Source organism: Lemur catta, chromosome 2, assembly GCF_020740605.2.
Source record: "Lemur catta isolate mLemCat1 chromosome 2, mLemCat1.pri, whole genome shotgun sequence".
NCBI lineage: Eukaryota > Metazoa > Chordata > Mammalia > Primates > Lemuridae > Lemur > Lemur catta.
In genome coordinates, this window is record NC_059129.1 from 123,270,272 (window position 1) to 123,291,548 (window position 21,277).

Consider the following 21,277-nt stretch of genomic DNA (forward strand, 5'->3'; position numbering starts at 1 on the left):
AACCAATTAAAATAATGAGTTTGGGTGAGCAGTAGGCCCAATCTGAAAACGAAAATGCAATTTTTAGAAGATAATATCATAAAACCTCTCAAGTCCCTCTGAGGAGTCCCCTGAGTAGTTGGACCTGACTCAGTAAAGAGATTAGAACTCTAGAATCCCAGGGTTTCTAAGATATGTGAGGGTCAAACACCCACTAAATTTGGCAACTAACCTTGTTCAAGCCCTGGGAACTACAGACTCCTTAGTGGGGCCCAGTGGAGCCCCAGTTCCAGCCCAGCACCATCCCAACAGCCCCAGGAACTCAACCTCACAGCTGCTTATTAATACCCCACCCCGCTTCATTAGCCTGCACAGACATGGACAATACCTCTAGTGCAGGGTTCTCAACCTTGGTACTCCCGACATTTCAGACTGGATAATTCTCTGTTGTGGGTGGCAGCCCAAACTTATTGATCGTCTGTTATATGTCAGACATTAATCTCAGGGCTTTTACACATATGAACTGGTCTAATCTCACAAAAACCCTATCATGATGCCAATTCTACAGAGGAGGCAACTCAAATACAGAGTAGAACTTGTTGAAGCTAGTAAGTGGCAGACGCTCAATCCCTATACAGATGCTGCTGGACTTACAATGCAGTTAAGTCCCACTAAACTGACTGTAAGTTGAAAATATTAAGTAAAAAATGCATTTAACACACCTACCTTACCAAACATTGTAGCTTAGCCTAGCCTACCTTAAAAGTGCTCAGAACACTTACAATAGCCTACAGTTGGACAAAATCATCTAAAACAAAGCCTATTTTAAAATAAAGTGTTGAATATCTCGTGTAATTTATTGAACACTACTGAATGTGAAAAACAGCATGGCTGTATGGGTATTCAAAGTATGGTTTCTAATCAACATGTATTGCTCTTGCACCACCGTAAAGTCGAAAACTTTGTAAGTCTGGAGCGGCCTGTACTATGTTTTACTGCAGCAACTGCCCTCTAAGTTAGGAGGTGACGTTTCACTTCTGAGCCCCAGGAAGCATTTGGGGCAGCGTTGCCTGCTGATAGGAAATGACTGGTACCACAAGGAGAGAAGAAAGGCAGGGAAAGACAGGAGGGGGCATTGTGTGGAGACAGTGCATCGCTCTTCCCTGCCGAACAACAGTTTTTTAACTAAATGGTGATGTATTCATCCAGAGACACAGCTGAATGCTAACGGAGAGGGAAGAGAATAAAGGGTTTTATATACGACAAGTGGCTCAAGGAGATTTCTATGCCCCAGTGTATGGAACAATGGGTACTACCAATTATGTATCATCTTAAACTGTGCACTACACAGGCTTAGAAAGAGGTACAACCTTAAATATACACATCATTCTTGTTATTTTCTCAATACTAAGGCCTCAGCTTATCCCTCCATTTTTGGTTTCATTTTCAGTATACTGTATAGCAAAATTATAACAATGCTGGATACTGGTAGATGGATGAAGGTCAAACTGATAGCTTACAATTTAATTTAAAGGAATGGAAATCACTTTTAAAATAGAGGAGATTTTAAAAAGTGATACATATATAAGTCCTGATGAAGCACAGGGTAATAAAAATTTAAGTCAACATCACACAATAATCCTTAACAAATATAAAATATGGTAGATACTTTGTAATAGAGTTGATGAATTATAAACTTGACTACAGAACAAGTGTGGGAGGACTCTAAGGAATCCATGTTCTCCTCTGTGTGCTTATTCATGTTCTGTTCACTACCTTACTTGCTTTCCTCTGAGTTGTCCTAAAATTGCTCTATGGTCAAGATCAGGATTCACAGGCCCCTCCAATCGAATTCTATGATGTTATCCTCAAAAGTGAAGAGAGCATTGTTTTCACATGGTAACATGTGGAAGCAGTTCTCACATCCTTTAGTATTTTCTCTCCATCAAATCTGCAATTTGTCACCTTGCTCCTCTTTGTTCTTTTCCATTTTTCCCTCTTAACTTTTGGCTACTAATAGATAAACTGGTTTTTGTAAAACAGGAACTTTTAGGCTGCAGCAAGAATTCTATGAGATTAAGAGATATCCGGTTGTATTCCTGCTTGTTTTCCCCTCCCCAGCTTTACTAAGGTATAACAACAAATAAAAATTGTACATATTTAAGGTGTACAACATAATAATTTGCTATAGATATACATTGTGAAAAGACAACCACAATCAAGTTAATTAACACCTTCATCACCTCACATAGTTATCATTTTCTGTGTGTGTGGTGAGAATACTAACAATCTACTCTGTTAGCAAATTTCAAGTATACAATACTGTGTAGTTAACTATCATTGCCATACTGCACATTAATTAGGTCTCCAGAATTTATTCGTCCTGCCTACTGAAACTTTGTACCTTTTGATCAACATCTCTGCACTCCTCCTTCCCACCCCTTGTTTTTATCAAAGCTTTATTCCAGAGAGAATTGTGTGATCCTACATTCTTTGGTATTCCTTAGAAAACACCAGAGGTGGGAGAGTTGGGTGTGTGTATGTGTGTTCATATACATGTAAGAGTGAATATATAAATGAAAAGATGAAAACCTAGTTGTTCTACCAGATAACTGAAAGCATATGCATAGGCTAAGCCCTTAGTGTGAAAAATAAATATTGCACTTACAGTATATTCTCATTATTTATAAGAATCTTAAATTTTTCTTGCAGACTTTCAAATATTTTACACAAGAAGAATCACATATACTAAACTTCACTGTCACAATTATCAAAATGGTGCTATTTCAACTCTTGGTGTTTGCTAGAATTTACTGTTTAACAAAATGCTGGGAGTTTAGCTATTGGTATTTTAAGAGGCAAATGCTGAGAAACAGATTTCACTTGTGTTTTACTTATAGAAAAGTAAAAGCAGAGATTCATTTTATAAAGGAGTTTATGTTTTTGCTGAAAAATTTAAAAGCTAAAAGTACACAGATATATATTATGCATAATTAAAAGACCTAGTTCACCCAGCTTATTATTTGCTGAAAATTGGTTTTGATCATGGTGGGTCTTACTTGAACACATCTGAACTGCTTCAAATCCCAATGGAAAACTGGGAATACTGCAGCATATCACTTTCTCTGGACGCCCTTTGTAATCCTTGATTTTGCATTTCCTTTGTGTTCAAAAAGTAGTAAGCGTGTAGCTTTGGAAAGGCATTTGTTTTTCAATATTTGCAATGTAATCCAGCACTCAGGTTTCATTTTCCTTCCCAACAGTTATCTTCTTTTGTTTCTTTTAGAGAGTTCCCAGAGGACACAATCTTTAGATGCTGGAAAAGGAAGTTGCTATTTTTTTTTTTTAAGCCCCAAATTTACAGTACCATGGACAGTGACAAAAGCTCCCAGTGGCGCTGTTTATTTAGGAGAAACCCACTCAATTCATTTTAAAATGGACCCTGAATACAACTTTTTTTTTTTTAGGGAAAGAGGTATAACATAGTTGGCTGTTTCTCAAAATCCACATTTACATTGCCCTGGAATTTTTCACGCAGACCTCAAATTGCAGAAACAATTTCCTCATTTCTGAATTTCACAGGAGTGGCCAAAACTATACTTAACAAACCAAATGAACAACAGATACTTTTATTTTCCACTTTTATACCACGCCTGTAATCAAGCCTTCCCAATATTCTTCCTCCCCTCACTACAGGCTGGCCATCAGCTATAACCACCTACCCCGTGGCACTTGTGAGACTCTCACTGGTTTAGGGATAATCACAATGAAATTCTTCAAAATATTTATGCTTGCAGCAAAAGTTCTTACTAAACATTTCAGCAAAATCAAGCTGCCCAGTCTGGATTATTGGGGCTGAAACCACTAGAAAAAGTCAACTGCTTCTTTCAATGCAAAGAATTTCTGCCAAAATACCATCTCTCCAAGCACTGTTAATGACTTCTCAAAGGTTTAAATGTCCATTTCCACATGGGAAACCTGTAGCCAAATACTATCTGAACTCTCTACCTTTTGCTGTCAATTCCTGCAAATTAATTATGGCGTATTTCAGAGGGGATTTCACTGATAGGGAGGATTAATGGGAGAGCCTGACAGCTGGAGTCCTGTGTTGGCTCAGAAATTAAAATAAAGAACTTGACCTAGTTTTAAAAGGGACATTTGTTAATTTCCTCAAACCAAACCAATACAATCTTTCAGTTATTTGCCTTCAGAATTTGGGGTTAAAATATCTAGGTTGTTGAAGGAAACTAAAATATATTGTCTAGATATGTAAGAAACTCTTGTACAAAGCATCTTACATCTCTGATTTTAATAAAAACACACAATCTGATGTTTCCTTTTTGGTACATTCCAGGCTATGACCATTCACTCTTTTCTCTCCCAACCACTAGCCCTAAACATTACACTCTCCTCAGCAAGCAGCAGCCAGTAAGGCCACAATGAAGTTGGAGAATAGATAGATGCTAAAAGGAAAAAAAAGTCAAGTCTAATATATCCGAAAGTAGAAATTCTTATCTTCGAACCCAATTTGCATGCAGCCTACTTGACATATTGGGCAAACAGCCTAGGCTCAAACCAGCATCGTCGCTTTGCTTCCCAGCTTCAGCCTACAAACTGATCTCACCACTGTGGTCTCCCCACTTCAATTCCTAAAACCTGTCAGATTAGTCTTCCTAAAAAACAACTCAAGTAGTTCCTCATCCCCCTGTTCAAATCATGTCTCCCAGGTGCCTGCCAAATCAAGGCCACTGGAATAAGTTTCCACCTACTTTTCAAGAATTATTCCCCACCCCCGGATTTCCCATGGTTTTACAGAATGGATGCATCTGCTATTCAACGTGCCTCCTGGTATCCTCTTTCCCTTTCCTTCTTTTCACTCCCACTCTTCTTTCCACCTGAAATGTCTCTTCAATTATCTGTGTTAAATCTTCCAAATTCTTCAAGAGTCAAGGGAAATGCCCTTACCCTCCATAAAGTCTATCTTCATTCTCCCAAACAGAAGTGCTTGTCCTCTTTCTAAAGCAGCTATAAACACATCGATAAACCTTCTCTAACAGCATTACCATAGGAGGAGTGGGTTATCAGATTCACCTGTCTAGCCCTCTACCAAAGGCTGTTACAGTTGAAGCTCAAGAAACGCCCTAAATTGTAATGGCCTACTTTCCAGTATGGATCAATTTCCAGTGTTATTGGAGGTATATATTTCAAAAGATTATAAATTAGACAAGTGATAAATATTAAGTGTAAAAAACAAAACATAAATAAGAACAAAACACTTAAAATAAGCTGCAATCTCAAAATTCAGACATAACCGCTATAAATATTTTAGTAACTAGTCTTGTAGATTTTTGTAAGTATATCTATGTAGATGGGCATAATATGAAAATGGGATCTTTAAGTAGTAATACTATTTAGAATCTATTTGATATCTGAGATCTTCTGTGTAACATGTCTCTAAAACATCTTTATTATTGGCTTCACGATACTGAATTGTAGGGGAACACCATAACTTATGTAGCAGATTCCCAAAGTTTAGATTGTTTCCAATTTTTCAATATTATAAAGCAAGGCTGCCTATAGACTTGTACAAACCTTATCAATGTCTGAAGAATAAATTCCTCAAGAGGAATTGCTAAATCGTTAGAACACTTAAAAAGACTTTTGATGTATTTTGCCAAAAAGAGCCCTTTCCGAGGCATACTGATTAATAGTGGCTATTCATTCACTAGCTCATCTTCTTTACCAAGTGCCTGCCGTGTGCCAGGAACTGTTCCAGACTCTTACATTCAGTGGACAGAGACAGACAATATATGAGAGAATAGGTTAATAAATGAGATCAAGGTTATGAAGAAAACAATATGGTGGTGGTAGAGTGTTCAGGGAAGGACTCTCTGAGGAGGTAGCAGTGCAGGTTAAGGGGGACCCAGTCATTCCAAAAGCCAAAGAAAGAATGTTTCAGCCAGAGAGATAAGTAAGAACAGAGACCTTGAGGGCAGCGTGAACAATGAGTATTAAAGGGATGAAAAGAAAGTCAACTGGGTTAAAACGTGGGGAGAAAGAATGAATGTAGGGATTGTAGTTTGTATTAAAGATTTTATACTAAAACCAATGGCAAGTGACAAGTTTTATGCAGAGGAGTGCCACAACCTGAGCTATACTTTCAAAGGGTGACTCTGGCTGCTGCATGGAGACTGGCTGGAGGTCGGGATGTGCACGGAAGGGGCGAGTGTAGAGCAGTGAGCTCAGTCCAGTCACTACTGATGTTGTCATCTGGAGAGAGCACATGTAATCTGGACCAGGAACACACACACAAGTAGACGGCTGTGATGTGCTTTGGACGTAGTACCAATGAGGCTCGTTAATGGACTGGTGAATACCTAGGCATTTGGTTGAACATTTATGGAGTCAGAGCACACTCAGTACCAAACAAGTGTGAGGAAAGGAATCAAGAAGGAAAAGAAGATGCACCAAAAATGTAAAATTTGTGTCAATGTGATAGGCACAGATGCTATCACACTGTTTCTCTGTATTTTACATAGTTTATTCTGTATATTGCATTCCAATCTAAATTTTTCTTTTATTAGAGACAGGATCTCAATCTGTTGCCCAGGCTGGAGTGCAGTGGCACAATCATAGTTCACTGCAATCTTGAACTTGGGCTCAAGTGAATCTTCCCAGATCAGCCTCCAAAGTAGCTGGGACTACAGGTGTGCACCATCACACCAGGCTAATTTTCAAATTTTTTGTAGAGATGGGAATCTATGTTGGCTAGACTGGTCTCAAACTTTTGGCCTCAAGTGACCCTCCTGCCTTGGCTTCCCAAAGTGCTGAGATTAGAGGCGTGAGCCATCGTGCCCAGCCCCAATCTAAATTTTTTATATTTACTTTCAATGTCAATAACAGCTCTTCAGGGATATAGCAAATATGCTTAGCTACTTTCACCTTCTCCACATTCAAGTTATTTCAATTTTCACTATACCTTTATGGGTAAAGCTTTAACTGTAGATTAAATTGCAAGGGGAATTAGTAGGTCAAAAGTAGGAATAGCTTTAACGCTTTAATACCTAGCATAAAAAATAACTTCCTGAAAGGTTTTACCAATTTATTCTCACCAACACTGTATGTGAGTTACCATCTAAATGCACTGCATATTCTCCTTAAAAACAAACGAACAAAAATCTTAATGTAGCATTTGTAAAAGGTTATAACCAGAAGTGATATAATTGAACATACAAGGAGATTAGCATTTTTGGAGAATGTATTACCTTTTTAATACAAACTTTGCCATTAGCAGTTTAGATTCTCAAACAAAAGCATTTCTACTGAAAATAGTTATACAGAACAAAGTTATATGGAATAAGCTTTCAAATTACAGTTCTGTTACTATTAACTACTGAGAACAGCTCAGCTTTCTTGATTTGATATTGATCTTTAAACTTTCTTTTGAATATAATAAACATACTGCTATACAACATCATGTTAAAGCTCCTGTAATTTAAATAATCGGCTGCCAAGTTAATATGCCAGAGTTTTAGTATCAAAAATTGTAATCAGTTATTATGACAGGCATATGAGAAATAGTTGGTTTAGTTCATTTCTTTTATTATTTAGGATGGAACAATCCTTTATTTTCACATACATTGACAAAGGTTTTCAGTAAACCATCTTTCCAGAAGCCATCAAAGCTGCTCTGTTTGGGGCCTAGGATCCTCCTCGCCTAAGTGGCGAGGTAGAGGATGTACCTCCTTTCCTTTATTAGCACATCCTGCTGCTTGTTGATGGTTTGCATTTCATTGTTTTCTGCCCAAACATACATTCTCTGAAGTCATCAAATTTTATCTTGCACACTTTCTCTGCCCGGATACTACCGATTCGACGTGCACATTGTTTTTCAAAAGCAAGGCAAGGAGCAGGAAGCTTGCAGGGTGGTTTAGCACTCAGGATCATCATTCAGTCATCTAAGTTAAGGCCCAGCATTTTCTGCACATCACAGACAGACAAGGCATCCTGCGCAGTGGCCTGTCTCCTCAGGCCTGGCTCAATTTACTCCAGTTTGCACTATCCAAAAAGCTTTGCTTCTGCCACTACCACTCGCGGGACATGGACATTTACGCTCTGGAGCTGTGCTGTCCAATACGGTAGCCACCAGCCACATGTGACTATTTAAATTTAAATTAAATAAAATTTAAATTCAGTTCCTCAGCTATACTAGCCACAGTTTAGATAATTTCTAAAGTAGCTTTCAGATCTAAATTCTAATAATTTTTGTGGCTTTGAGGCTTTTTTTTTAAGTTATTCTTCTGAGCCCCTGAAAAGCTTTATGAAAATATTATATCTCTAAAATTTTAAATTCATAACATCATAGACTTTCAGAAATGGAAGTTTCTTTAAAATCAGCCTCATTTATTTCCTAATTCTTAACATGGAAAAAGCTGAAGTAGAAGACGTAAGAGATTTGCTCAAGTTCTTATGACTAGTGAATGGATAAGCAGAACCAGAAACTACAATTCCTGGTCTGGGACTCCTCCTCCAAGGATTTCCACTGTACAGAAAAGGAATCAGCTATGTTAAAAACAAAGACCACTGAGTGTATTAATATACATGTTTTAGGGGTGTGGTTATATACATAAATTCCTCCCCCTCCCACCTATTTCTTAGCTCTATCTGCTGAGAAAGCATAGAGGCAATGATACTCCTATAGCAATGAGCACAGATCTTAATGTATCAGTCTCCACTAAAAGGAACCAGGGCTCCTGGAGCAATAGCTGATTCCAAGGCTAGGTCAAGGAAAGTACAAAACAAGCCTGGGACATTTTGTGCCTGAAAGATGTGCTCAAAGAATGATAGAAACATGTCAAAAGGACACAGGCATCAACTTAAAAAAAAAAAAATGTGAGCATCATAATACGTAATTAGGAAAAAGAATTATAACCCATAGAATAAAAAATATTCGTGAGTCCACACTGATATAAACAAATAAGAGAGAAGGGAAAGTTCTTCTTTATGGTAGAAAGCCAGCTAATAAATGTAGAAGGAATGAAGAATTAGAAAATCACTATTTGGCAACCAACATAACACTAATTGATTCTGGCAAAAATCATTTACGCTAAATCTAATGGGTGAATATATGAGGAAGAACAGAAAATTTACAGTCTTTTAAGAAAATTATTATTATTTTTACATAGTCTTAAAATAACTCCACACAAGATGCTAATTATAGAGCAAAAATTAGTAACTTTAATAGTGGAAAAACCTGACAGATACCACCTTAACCAAGTGATGGAGGTTAACATCACCAGGACTAGAACAAATCAACATGTGCCTCCTGATATGATACATGGAGAATAAAATACCACTTCTGTAGCATTCCTGCCAAAAGATATACCTCAATCTAATTATAAGGAACATCAGGCAAAACCCAATTGAGGGACAGCCTACAAAATAATTGGCCTGAATGCTTCAAAAATGGAATAATCATGAACTATAAAGAAACACTCAGAGGAAGTGTCAAAGATTGAAGAGATCATGATAATACAATGCAAAATCTTGGATTTTCTTTTGTTAGAAAAGACACTATTGGGACAAATGGTGAAATCTTTATAAGGTCTACAGATTAGACAACTACTATGTCAGGGTAATTTCTTAATTTTGATAAATTTAATATAGCCATATGAGACTGTTGTTTTTAAGGAGAAAGAATTAAAAATAAATCTAAAATGTTAACATTTGAGGCATCTGAGAGAAGGGCACATGGGAATTCTATGCACTATTTTTGCAACATTTTAGTTTTTCTGTAGGTCTGCCATTATATATGTGAAAAATTTTAAGGAACATATATAAGCCAAGGCTATGGAATCCCTATTCATTATTGATACTAAAAAAAATGATGCAACTTTTGTGTCCTTCAAACTCACAGGAACATTAATTAAAATGGGAAAAAAAATGAACGTAAAACACACAAAAATAAAGTTTTTCTAAAAGTAGACTAACATTTTCTCCAAAGCAAAACATGCAAAAAGTAAGCAAGTTTCTTACCTACTCCCCCTCCATTCCAATTACAACTGTCTTTCTATAAACTTCAGAGGAAACGTGAAAATTTATTCCTTTATATAGTGGCCCAATCTTCAGGTTTAGTTTTTTTTTTTTTTTTTTGAGACAGAGTTTCACTCCGTTGCCTGGGCTAGAGTGCCGTGGCATCAGCCTGGCTTCACAGCAACCTCAAACTCCTGGGCTCAAATGATCCTCCTGCCTCAGCTTCTCAAGTAGCTGGGATTATAGGCATACACCACCATGCTGGCTAATTTTTCTATTTTTAGTAGAGATAGGGGTCTTGCTCTTGCTCAGGCTGGTCTCGAACTCCTAAGCTCAAGCAATCCACCAAGAATGCTAGGATTACAGGCATGAGTCACCGTGCCTGGCCATAATACTAGTATCCTTAAGCACTTATTCAAAAGCTTCTCTTATAGTTTAGGATTTACCACAAGTGTGCTCTGAGTGATACATCCCAAAATGGAAGGCTCTGATATTAAATGCATTTGGAAAATGGTATGAATTATGTCTCTTCTTTTGGAGAATTAGAACACATATAATTATATTAAATATTTTGAGGAATCCTATGGTAAAGCAAACGATTTAACAAGCATCTTCCAAAGTTACTTGACTACAGACTTTTTTCCCCTTCAATATTTATTAATCTGGGGGTAGTTCTGGGACACATTTTATAAATGTCATTACAGCATGTTTCTAAATTATATTATTGCAAGATTGTCTTTAAAAGACACACTCACATGATATTGTTTAAACATGACATTTCCCATAAAATGAATCCATGTAGCAGTAAATTCCCTTTTTAAGTCAAATGTACCAGGATAAACACAGTGACAGGAAATTTAGGGGAAATCGAATTAGAGGATCACCTGACAGTCTTAGCAGAAGGTAACTAAATTTGATGACTTAATGATCAATTCCAGTTAAGCTTTTTTTATGCTTTAAATATAAACCCATAATGCATTTTTACAGATGACAAAAATAGATATTAAACTCCATTAGTAGGCTCCACAAGTCTGATGTGGATGAACATATTTTTCCTCTTCCTAGAACCCTGTGAAACATCAAGTACATCTAATGGACCAATTAGAGTGATAAACCATCACAGCCTGCTCGCCGCTGTTTCTCAACTATTGTAAGAACAAGTACAACTGATTGCAAATGGAAAATTCTCCAAATCCTGGATGTAGGAAAAACTGGAGCAGCTATCTGCTTAGTTTACTAAAGTCAATAAGAAATCTCCAAAAGTATGCAAAAATCTAGGAGATATCTATTTGAATAAAAATGGTGTGGGGAGGGGGAAGAAATTATGCTCAAAGCCTTCATAAAGTACTATGTTATGGGACTGGCAAAATCTTGAACACCAGAATGAAGGCTCCCTCCTTGGCAATCGCAAGAACAGGACAGAAGGCCACGACTATAAGATGAAGCCTCCCTGGAAACAGGAGAGGTGCAGGTGTGATGGCTGGACATCTCTTTCACAGCCCGTTAAGTCTCCAAATAATTTGAGTGTATCTATTCTGCTTTTTTTCAAATTAAATCCTTTGTACATAATTTCACTAATAGCAACCATATGGGAAGCATCTGTAGCTTTCCTCAATTTTAATTTTCATGGGCAGAAGAAACACTGACAAAAATAGCCCCACAGTCTGTGAGAGCCACTGCAGACTGACCTAGTTAGATTCAGCAGGCTGAGTGCATCTGGGCTGGCTTAATCCTGCCCCAGCTTTGAGGCTGAGGTTATGTCCCAGAGCTCAGGCCTTTGGGTTCACCAGGTCTTATGAGTTTATAGTTTATAGGTCATGTGGGTCTTTGAAACCATTTAAGTGTCAATCTGGCAGAACCACCTAAGGCCACACCCAAATCAACTCTTCGTTATGGGGAAATTTCTAAAATCACCATTCTCAAAACAACAAAAATTTAAATAACCAAACAAAAATCCATAAGATATTAAATGGCAAATGCTAAAATATGAGAATATCTATAATACATTTGACCATAAAAAAGTATTCTTTATTTATAAAAAGAAAAAGATAAACATCCCAATAGGAAATGTCAGAAGAAGGAAACATGTAATTCACAAAAGAAAGGAAAATGCTAACAAACATACAAAAATGGTTAACATCACCAGTAATCAAAGAAATGCAAATTAAAATAAACCCCCATTTCTTTGCCCATGACATTGACAGAAATTTCAAGAGGATACTCAACTATTTTAGAAGAGTATTTCAAATATGCTTCTGACATGAAGTGGAAAGAAAACAGGCTGTAAAACCACATATGTACTGATATGCTAAGTTTATAAACACACATACATGCATGTAGTTTTAAAAGGCCAGAATAATAGATACCAAAATGTTAACACAGTTATATAGAGATGGTGGGATTATAGATGACTTAAAAACAATTTTAATTCTTTTCTGTATTTTCTAAATAAATTGATATTATTTTTTTCATCAGAAAAATGAATGTTACATTTATAATATTTTAGGCAGTAACAAGTAAGAGATGCCTGGAGACAATTTCTGCTCACAATTTTCTGTATTTCAGTTGTTAATGAAGGCAGAAAAGATGCTTGAAGTTGGATGACTAATGTGGGTGCTCACTTTATATGCTAATGCGCAGAGCTGAAAGTCCTCTAGGAAGAGGTCCTTCCCCCTCCCCCCCCAAAAAAACTCAAAAAGATAAGCCTTGTGGCAAAAGGGCATCTTACATTTTATTTATTTTCACAGTATCTTCATATTTAGCCCATTATAACATTTCACAAAAGGCAAATTTCTGTAACTGTAATTTCATTTATAAAATCACTTTTTTAAAGTTTTAAGTAGTTTCTAGATAGTGGTCCTGTATAAGCTTTTCCAGTTTTGGGAAAAACCATATATATGCTGAATATTAACTTTTCATATTTTTATTCTCTTTTTAACATTTGAAGATGGTGGTGACACTATTTTGGCAGTCTTTTCAGAAAGTTGTTTTTTTTTTTTTTGTATTGAATGTAGCAGAGGCAAACAACATGTTTCTACATTTTATGAAGAGGATATACTCCAAGAAAAAAATGACCACTAATACAAGATTCTACTTTTGTTTTTAAAATATAATAGTGTCTCTTCTAGTCAAGCAACAAATATTGACTCTTGCTACCCACCACGCTGGGTATTTCTTAATGAAGTTCTTTTATGCTATGAGAAATAATAGCACCTTATAGGAAACACATGCAAGACGTAGTCAGGAATTTAAAAATTTTAGGCACAATCCTCATCAGTCTCCACACAGACCACAATTACCTTTTACCACCTCTCTCTTTCTGCAATGTTTTTCCAATTTCTGATTTTATTTTTCTTTATTTATTCTTGTACTTTTAAAGATTGGGGTCTCACTTTCTGCTCAGGCTGGCCTTGAACTCCTGGGCTCAAGGGATCTTCCTGCCTCAGCCTTCCCAAGTAGCTGGGGCTACAGGCTCTCCCTACTATGCCCAGCTCTGATTCTGATTTTAATAGGAACAGAGAAATTCTAGTAGGTGCTAATTTCCCTGGTAAACACCAGAAGTGGTTCCAAATTAAGGACATATCTCTACCTTCCGAGGGTAGGCTAGTTATACCTTTTTAAATTCAATTTCAGAATGCACCCCACTATCTGTGGGAGTGGAGGGAAAATCAATGCATGTTATACTGACAGGTAAGGAATTGTATAAATTCACTTATATCATGAAAAGCAACTCATGAATCTTCAGCTAGAAAAAAGTATGTTTTTTTTTGCCATTAGCCAGCTAATACCTGGTCAACATCTGTCCTTTTATCCCTAACATTGATGATTCTTTCCTTTTCTTTTCCATTCTTGTCTAAGCCTATAACCTCATTTTACCTCTTCATACTATTTAATTTGGAAACAGTACACTCTGGAGAAGTCTTACGTCATTATGCTCCATAACATTAGGTTTCTTATACTGAGGACCTTGATGAACCTTCAGACAGACCCTCCTGGCAGCGTCCTGTCTTCTACCATGGATGGATGTAAATGCTTTAAACCAAGTTAAAAGCCGCCAGCACTCTGGGAATGCAAAGGTAGACTAGGAGTGGTGAAGGCCTCCCAGCAGAACTTCTTGAGCACACTGTGGTTTTAAGATTATAAGAAAAGAAATAAGCAATGGGTAGTGGTGGGAATAGGGAAGGAAGACTTCATCTCAAGAGGCAAGAAAAATTAAAAGCACTGAAATAGAAGACCATGAAGACTTTAAAGGACTCTTAAGAGAGCTATGGACAGAGAGAAAGAGAAGCTGATCTGTGACTACGGAATACAGCAATATTTAGTCAAACCTGAAATCTCAGGAATTTCACATTTGAGAATAACGTGATTTAAAACTAAATGATACCCTCAACTAAAATGGCATGTTTTTAACGAAAAGCCAAATAAAGTGCAGTTCCCTCTGCCAATTTTCTCATCTGAAGATTTTAAATCTATTTCCCGTATCATAGTTGTGAAAACCTCTCAGAGTTGCCAAGGCAACAACACAGCCCTTTGTAAGAATGAGAACAGCAGGCTCAAGACAACAAACTTGTGGAAGCATCAATTACACCACAGATTCACAAGACACTTCTGAACTGGAGACAGCCAACAGAGACATATGATTTCACTTCCAGGTATATTTTTTCCCCATAAGCTGGCAGAAGATAGCCTCATGAGTTAGTAAAGAATACAAATCCCTCTATACCTACACGGAAAGTCACAATAAAAAAATAAACTAGCCATTAAGCCTTCAACAATCACACTCTGTAATTATTAATCCTATAGTTATTATTAAGTTCTGCTTTCAAAATAGAAGTGACACAAGCAACCTAAAGAGATAAGAATAGAAAATCACTATAAGATTCAAGAACATCCCACTTAAAAGCCATCAGGAAGATTTTCTTAAGTAGCTAGATAAAATTCTAATAATACAGTTATGTGAAATAGGAGATCCAATGAAAAGTGATTTGAATTATCCTTATACCTTGTTTTAATGACATAAGTATGCTAAATGACATCAGTAAGCTATAGCATGACCTTAGTTAATTAACTTTAAGCTTTGTACACTGTAAAAGGCAAACACAGCCAGTCTCAAGAAACATGGGAAAGTTGGTTATCATGCCTTCTTCATTGTTCCCACACCTCATCATGTGTTTCTGGACATTCATACTCCCCTTTCTCAATAATTCCTCCACATCCAAACCACCACAGGATTTGATGAGTTATTTTTTTTCCACCCTAATTATTGAGTTGATTATAATTCATTATTACCAACCATGGCATGAATTGTTTCTTTCACGTACTTACTTGTATTTTATAGTAGTCCCTTGGTATGTGTGGGGGATTGATTCTGGGACCCCTGAGTATGCCAAAATCCGTGCATACTCGAGTCTCCCAATCAGCCCCGCACAACCCACATAAAGGAAAAGTTGGCCTTCCATACAGGTGGGTTTCACATCCTGGAAATATCATATTTCAACATGTATTTGGTTGAAAAAAATCTGCACATCAATGGACCCATGTAGTTCAGACATGTGTTGTTCAAGGATTAACTGTACTTCCCTAATAGCAAAGCAAAAACTGAATTCCTCAGGTACCTGATTTCCGACATCAGCAAATGGTATGATCCTTCAGGGTGTGGGGCTGAAATCACCCTTTTGGGTTAAGTGCCTCATTCTCTCCCCCAGACACCTACCTGTGCTGCTCAGAAGGTAAGCCAACCTTGGTCTAGCATCAGCAATGCTTTTGTGGGCCTGGAATCCCATCCTGCCCATGACAGGTCTGCCTGACAGGCCTCTGCCTGTAGACCCTCACTCTACACCCCCTCTGGAGCACTTGCCTTATTCCTTAAGCATCCTACTTCCTTCTCACTATAACCACTCCTCTTTCAGAGGCATATTTTATGCTGCAAAGACTTCTGGCATTTCTGTAGTTAGGACTTCGTGATGTTTTAGTATTTTAACTCTTTTCTGAAGTCCTAGAATCCATCTCTACCCTATGTCATTTTTACCTGTAATAATACCTCTGAAAGTGAAAGGTGTCAACTATATAAAATCTCATAGACTATTGAACCTTTTTAAAAAATACATAATATTTTAATCTAAAAGATTTAAAAATTACAAAATAATAGTCTGAAATGTAAACAGATTTCCTTCATTGTACTTTGTGTTAAGGTGGACAAGAAATTGTCATGTTAGGTCAAAAATGGTCAAATAGGGCAATTTCATATTCAATCTAATACCTGACCCAATTTATGGCAATGATTTCAAGTGCCAGGATGAGCTGTTTGTGCAAAGACAGATGACGACCAGGAAGCCTCTTGTTCCTAGGACAAAGCTGTTTATGACTAGTGACCTAGATTTCTCACCCCGCGGTGCCTGAACTCAGTCTATTAAATGGCATCACCCAGTTTATCACAACTACTTCGGAGAGTGGGCAGCCATTACTCACACAATAGCACAGACGAGGAAAAACAACCTGGTGAGCAAACTTTGTGTCCTTGTGCAAGGTTAGCATCATTAATAAGCAAGGAACAAAGCTGAAGAATAAAACAGACAATAAAAGTTGAGCTTTAATATAATCTCTCCTCTCCTATTTTCAAAATCATTTTTATAATGTGAGTCTAACATTCATAGTGGGTTATACTGATTGAATGGAAATCCTAGATTTAAATACAGAAATGAACCAAAAAATAGACTAAAATGATGCTCCTATAATCTTTCCCACAAGATTGGCTAGCTCTGTTTGGCTTCAGATTCTGATCTGAAAGAATAGCATTAATGGGACAACAGCAGAATAATTATGCTATAAATGTATTCATCCCACATATTAAATAATCATCCAGAGCTTCTACATAATTAAATCATCTATATTCTCAAAATTTAGCCAAGTTGCTAGGGAAATTGGGGAAGAGGGAGAAGACATCTTCTGGCTTGTTCCCTAATCCATGGAGCTTATATTCTAAAAGGAGATGGTTAGGACATGTAAACAAATAGCTATAATGCCATTGTGAAATATATATATTATAGGCAGTAAATATAACATACATGCAATCACTGCTTTTACCGCCTTTGGATCCAGTAATATAAAACACAATACTTCTAAGTCAGGAATTGTACCTAGTATCTTTACATAGGCTACTAAGTATTCTTGAACTTGAAGCTTATATTCATTTCACTTGAAACTCCTGGGACTAGGCACTATCCCACCTAACGTTCTGATGATGAAAAAAGGAAAACTTTCTTTCAAATAAGTATCATTTGTTGCAAAAGTACATAAGATTTAAAAATACATATAAATATAATCTTAGCTCTACTGCTTTTCTTTGGAAATTTGGGCAACGCATTTATGTTTCTCTGTTGTCTGAGTTTTTTCATTTAAAAAATGGAAGATTCAATTCAATACTCAGCTACGTCAGTGGGGTTGAAAAGAAATCATAAGATGAATAACGGATGTAACTCATTTCAAAATTACAGTGTAAAGGGCAATATTTCCATATTAAAAAATAAAATATAGAAAAGCAATGAAAATAAAATTATGTGCCTTAACCTTGCTAGATGAACACAAGAAATTTTCCAGAAAACCAAAAGAGATAAAGAAATGGCAAATTATATTTTTATTCAAAATATTCTCAGATAAGAACAAGGGAAGTGGCTCACATTAAAGCCTGTTATAGTACCATCAAATAAAGTACTTAATGTCTGCCTACTTGGAAGGAAGTAGACACTGGACAAAAAGTACTGTACACACAATTACATAATTTTGTTATGTAAAATTCAGAGATCCTACTATGTTCTAGAGCCAAAAATTCTGTTTTTGAAAGGATTGAAAAGTCTTTTGAGTAAAATCATCCAAAGCTTAAAACTGTTACACTTAATAGTGCCAAGAAGCAACCTGAATGCAATCTCTACCTTCAATTTTTCTGAAATAAGCATTTGAATAAGGGGAACCAAGAGACCTTCTATCAGCAAAGCCCTTGCCCTTAAAAGTCATGACTCTACAATAATTACCTAAACAAAGGTTTGCAAAGTAATTCCTATGGAGCATATTGAAAACTCAACATCATATCATTCTCATTGGGACTCAATTACTTTTCAAAACTCTGAAACATGTGTGATGAAGGTTTTGCTGCAGTAGCACGCCGGTCCTCATCTTCCCAATCTGTGCTTTTCCCTCCTCATAAGTCGAAGAGTGGCATTAGATTCTAACATCCCACAGTACTCTAGAGGCAACGTAAACTGAAACCCAGCTCTACTAACACGAGGCTATTATTTAACCTTTGAGCTTCAGATTCTATGTTCATAAAATGGGGATGGTACAACCTACCTACCTCCCTACCTCTTAGGTTATACATACTTAAAATCTTTAGAGTTCTTAAAACCGTACCATTTTTTATCTGTACGATATAAAACCACATCTTTTTTAGAAGCTGAAATCTATGATATTAAAGATAACTAAAAATAGTCTATTTTAGCCTAGCAGGCCATCAATATTCATTGGGCTGAATTAATAGAACCAGGCGTGCTGAGGTAAGTGTCTTCAGTCTTGCAGCCCACCTGGAAATAGCTTGTTGCTTAGGAAACAGAAAAGGGAAACCAGAGGATCGGCCACAACAAAGGCTGCATTCACAGGGTGTGTTATGCAGTAGCTAAATTAGAATCCTGACAGATTTAATAAACAGATTTGGCAGCAGTTGTAATTTTGAGTCTTTTATACATTGTAAAAACTTGAATTGATGTGCTCAGTTATTTCAGCAAACACATTTTACTTATATTGTCTGTGGGGTAAGATATATGGTTTTCTGGGGAGAAATCTGACTAAGCAATATAGAAATATTTATGCAGAAAAGAAAATCCTGTGATGCAATAACAATGGGAATATATTTAATAGCAACTGAACTGTACACTTAAAAGTGGTTAAGATGGTGAATTTTATGTTATGTATATTTTACCACAATTTGAAATCCTTAAAACAGTCATTATCCTCCCTCTAGTAGTTTTCATGGATACTGAGGTTACAACTAATCCATAGGGCCCCTTCATTATTAAGTCATGTTTACAAGAGATGAAAGTTATATTGACAGGAGACAGACAAACTAGAAAAAAAATTGGTCAGTCAAGAGATAAGATGCCTTGTTCCTTAAGAGTAGGCCTATGAAACAAAACCCGAGATGACTGACAACTTCACACTGCTGCAAGTCTTATGCATCAAATCAGTGGGCAGGATATTTCCTTGAGAGCCTTTGGATCCAATAACATGGAGCAAAGGTGTCCACAGACACCATGGATGAAAGGTCATTTCATATACACACATGGAGAAATGAGAGAGAGCATGACAAAGCTAAGGTCATCACTAGAACTTCCTATATAGCAGCCTTAGCCTGCTTAAAACACAAAAGCCAAGCAAAAACTCTACTTAGCCTTTGGGATTGCACTGACCCTGCTAGTATTTATCATTGTTGCTCATCCTCTACTCATATCCAGCACCTTCCATCCTCCTTGAATCACTAAGACCCTGAAAGCTTGGACGTGTAGAAAATTAAATTCATGTTTCTTCCAGGAGAGAAGACAGATGTTATTTAGGTCTACTATATAACTTACTCCAGAAAAGTGGTTTCTAAACTGTTGCAGTTTTCTCCAAAAGAAGACCAGGAGCTCTGAATCCTTTCAGAAAAACACACCCTCAAATGATTGTGTGTGGACGATTCCCATTTGGTCATAGCTCCCAGAGCTCATTCTTGAACCCATGTTCTCCAGATTCTGGGTTTAAATACATAGGTTTATCTTCAAGACAAGTGAGAAGTGTATGTGAGAAAATACACACACACACACAGATCGAGCATCCCTAATCCAAAAATACAAAATGCTCCAATGAATATTTCCCTTTGAGAATCATGTCAGTGCTCAAAGAGTTTGAATTTTGAAGTATTTTGGATTTCAGATTTTTGGATTAGGGATGCTCAACCTGCACAGCTTTCCCCACACCCCCCACCCCAAATGTATTCCTGATAGATATATTAATCTCTTGGAAAGGTTTTTTTCTACTGGAATTTTCATAGGTTCACATGTCCCCCGTGTGGAAAAGACTAGGCATTTGGATATGATCTATAGATACCTACAAAATCTATAGATTTTTCTAGGGAAATAACATTTTCAAGTTTACATTATGGTTTTCTTTAAGGATCACAGGTCTTGAATTTTTCCCTTGAATTTTAGTTATACAGATCAAAACAGTGAAAAATTAAATCCTAGAAAAAGAAAATATTAATAAGAAAGCTAAAGTCAGCTACTAGAAGTCATCTCAAAATAAAGGCTCAAAGAGGGCTAAATTCATAAGGAATATTTCAGTCTGTGGAACAATTAGTCAATTAGTTATAAAGTGTATATGTTTCTCATGCTACAAATTATAAAGGGCATAACTTACAGCCTCAAACCACATGTTATTGACAGATATATTTCTTTTGTCACTTGACCATACTAGATCCATCTCTCCCTACTGCAGGGGTAGGGGCAAAGGGAAATTAATGATTTGTGGGAAAGTTGGCTATTTTACACTCAGGGGAAGAAAAGACGTTCACATGGGGTTTGATGACTCTGGCCTTGGCAGGGTGGGACATTGTTTAAGCTTACTGCTTTTTAAATTTACTTTTATTTTTATTGAGACAGCATCTTGCTGTCTCACTGTATTGCCCAGGCTGGATTCAAACTCCTTGGCTCAAGCAATCCTCTTGCCTCAGCCTTCCAAAGTGCTGGGGTTACAGGCATGAGCCACCGCACCTGGCTTAAGATCACTCTTAGCAGCAGTTCCTGTTTACCTATGGTTGGAAGAGAAGCTTGAGTCATCACAAAAGGATAGATAAGCAACCTCTCATGTTTCTCATTCCTTCATGCAACTAATAAATGGGTATGGCAAGCTTCACGTCAAAGCTATGTGGAGTTAACACTCAATAAACTACGAAAGAAGTGGAAATGTTTGTCGATGCCATGTTTCTCTGGGTCTCTTTTTATTTTTACCTGAGAAGACTATTCCTCAAGACCTTATCAGTTTTTATATACACTGCTAGTCCCCAACATAAGAACAGGGCATTTAACTAGAATTTAAAAATATTTACCCTACTGGGCATAGTGGTATGCTCTTGTCCCAGCTACTTGGGAGGCTGAGGCGGGAGGATCACTTGAGCCCAGGGGTTCAAGTTCAGCCTGGACAATATCATGAGACCTCATCTCTAAAATAATAATAATAATAAAGT

At 36.9% G+C, this 21,277-nt stretch overlaps 1 protein-coding gene across 2 annotated transcripts in view; it reads right to left on the bottom strand.

The window, feature by feature from the left end:
- The window catches only part of MAP7 (microtubule associated protein 7), a 179,172-nt gene that overhangs the window by 109,365 nt on the left and 48,530 nt on the right, over positions 1–21,277 (bottom strand). The window lies entirely within an intron of this gene.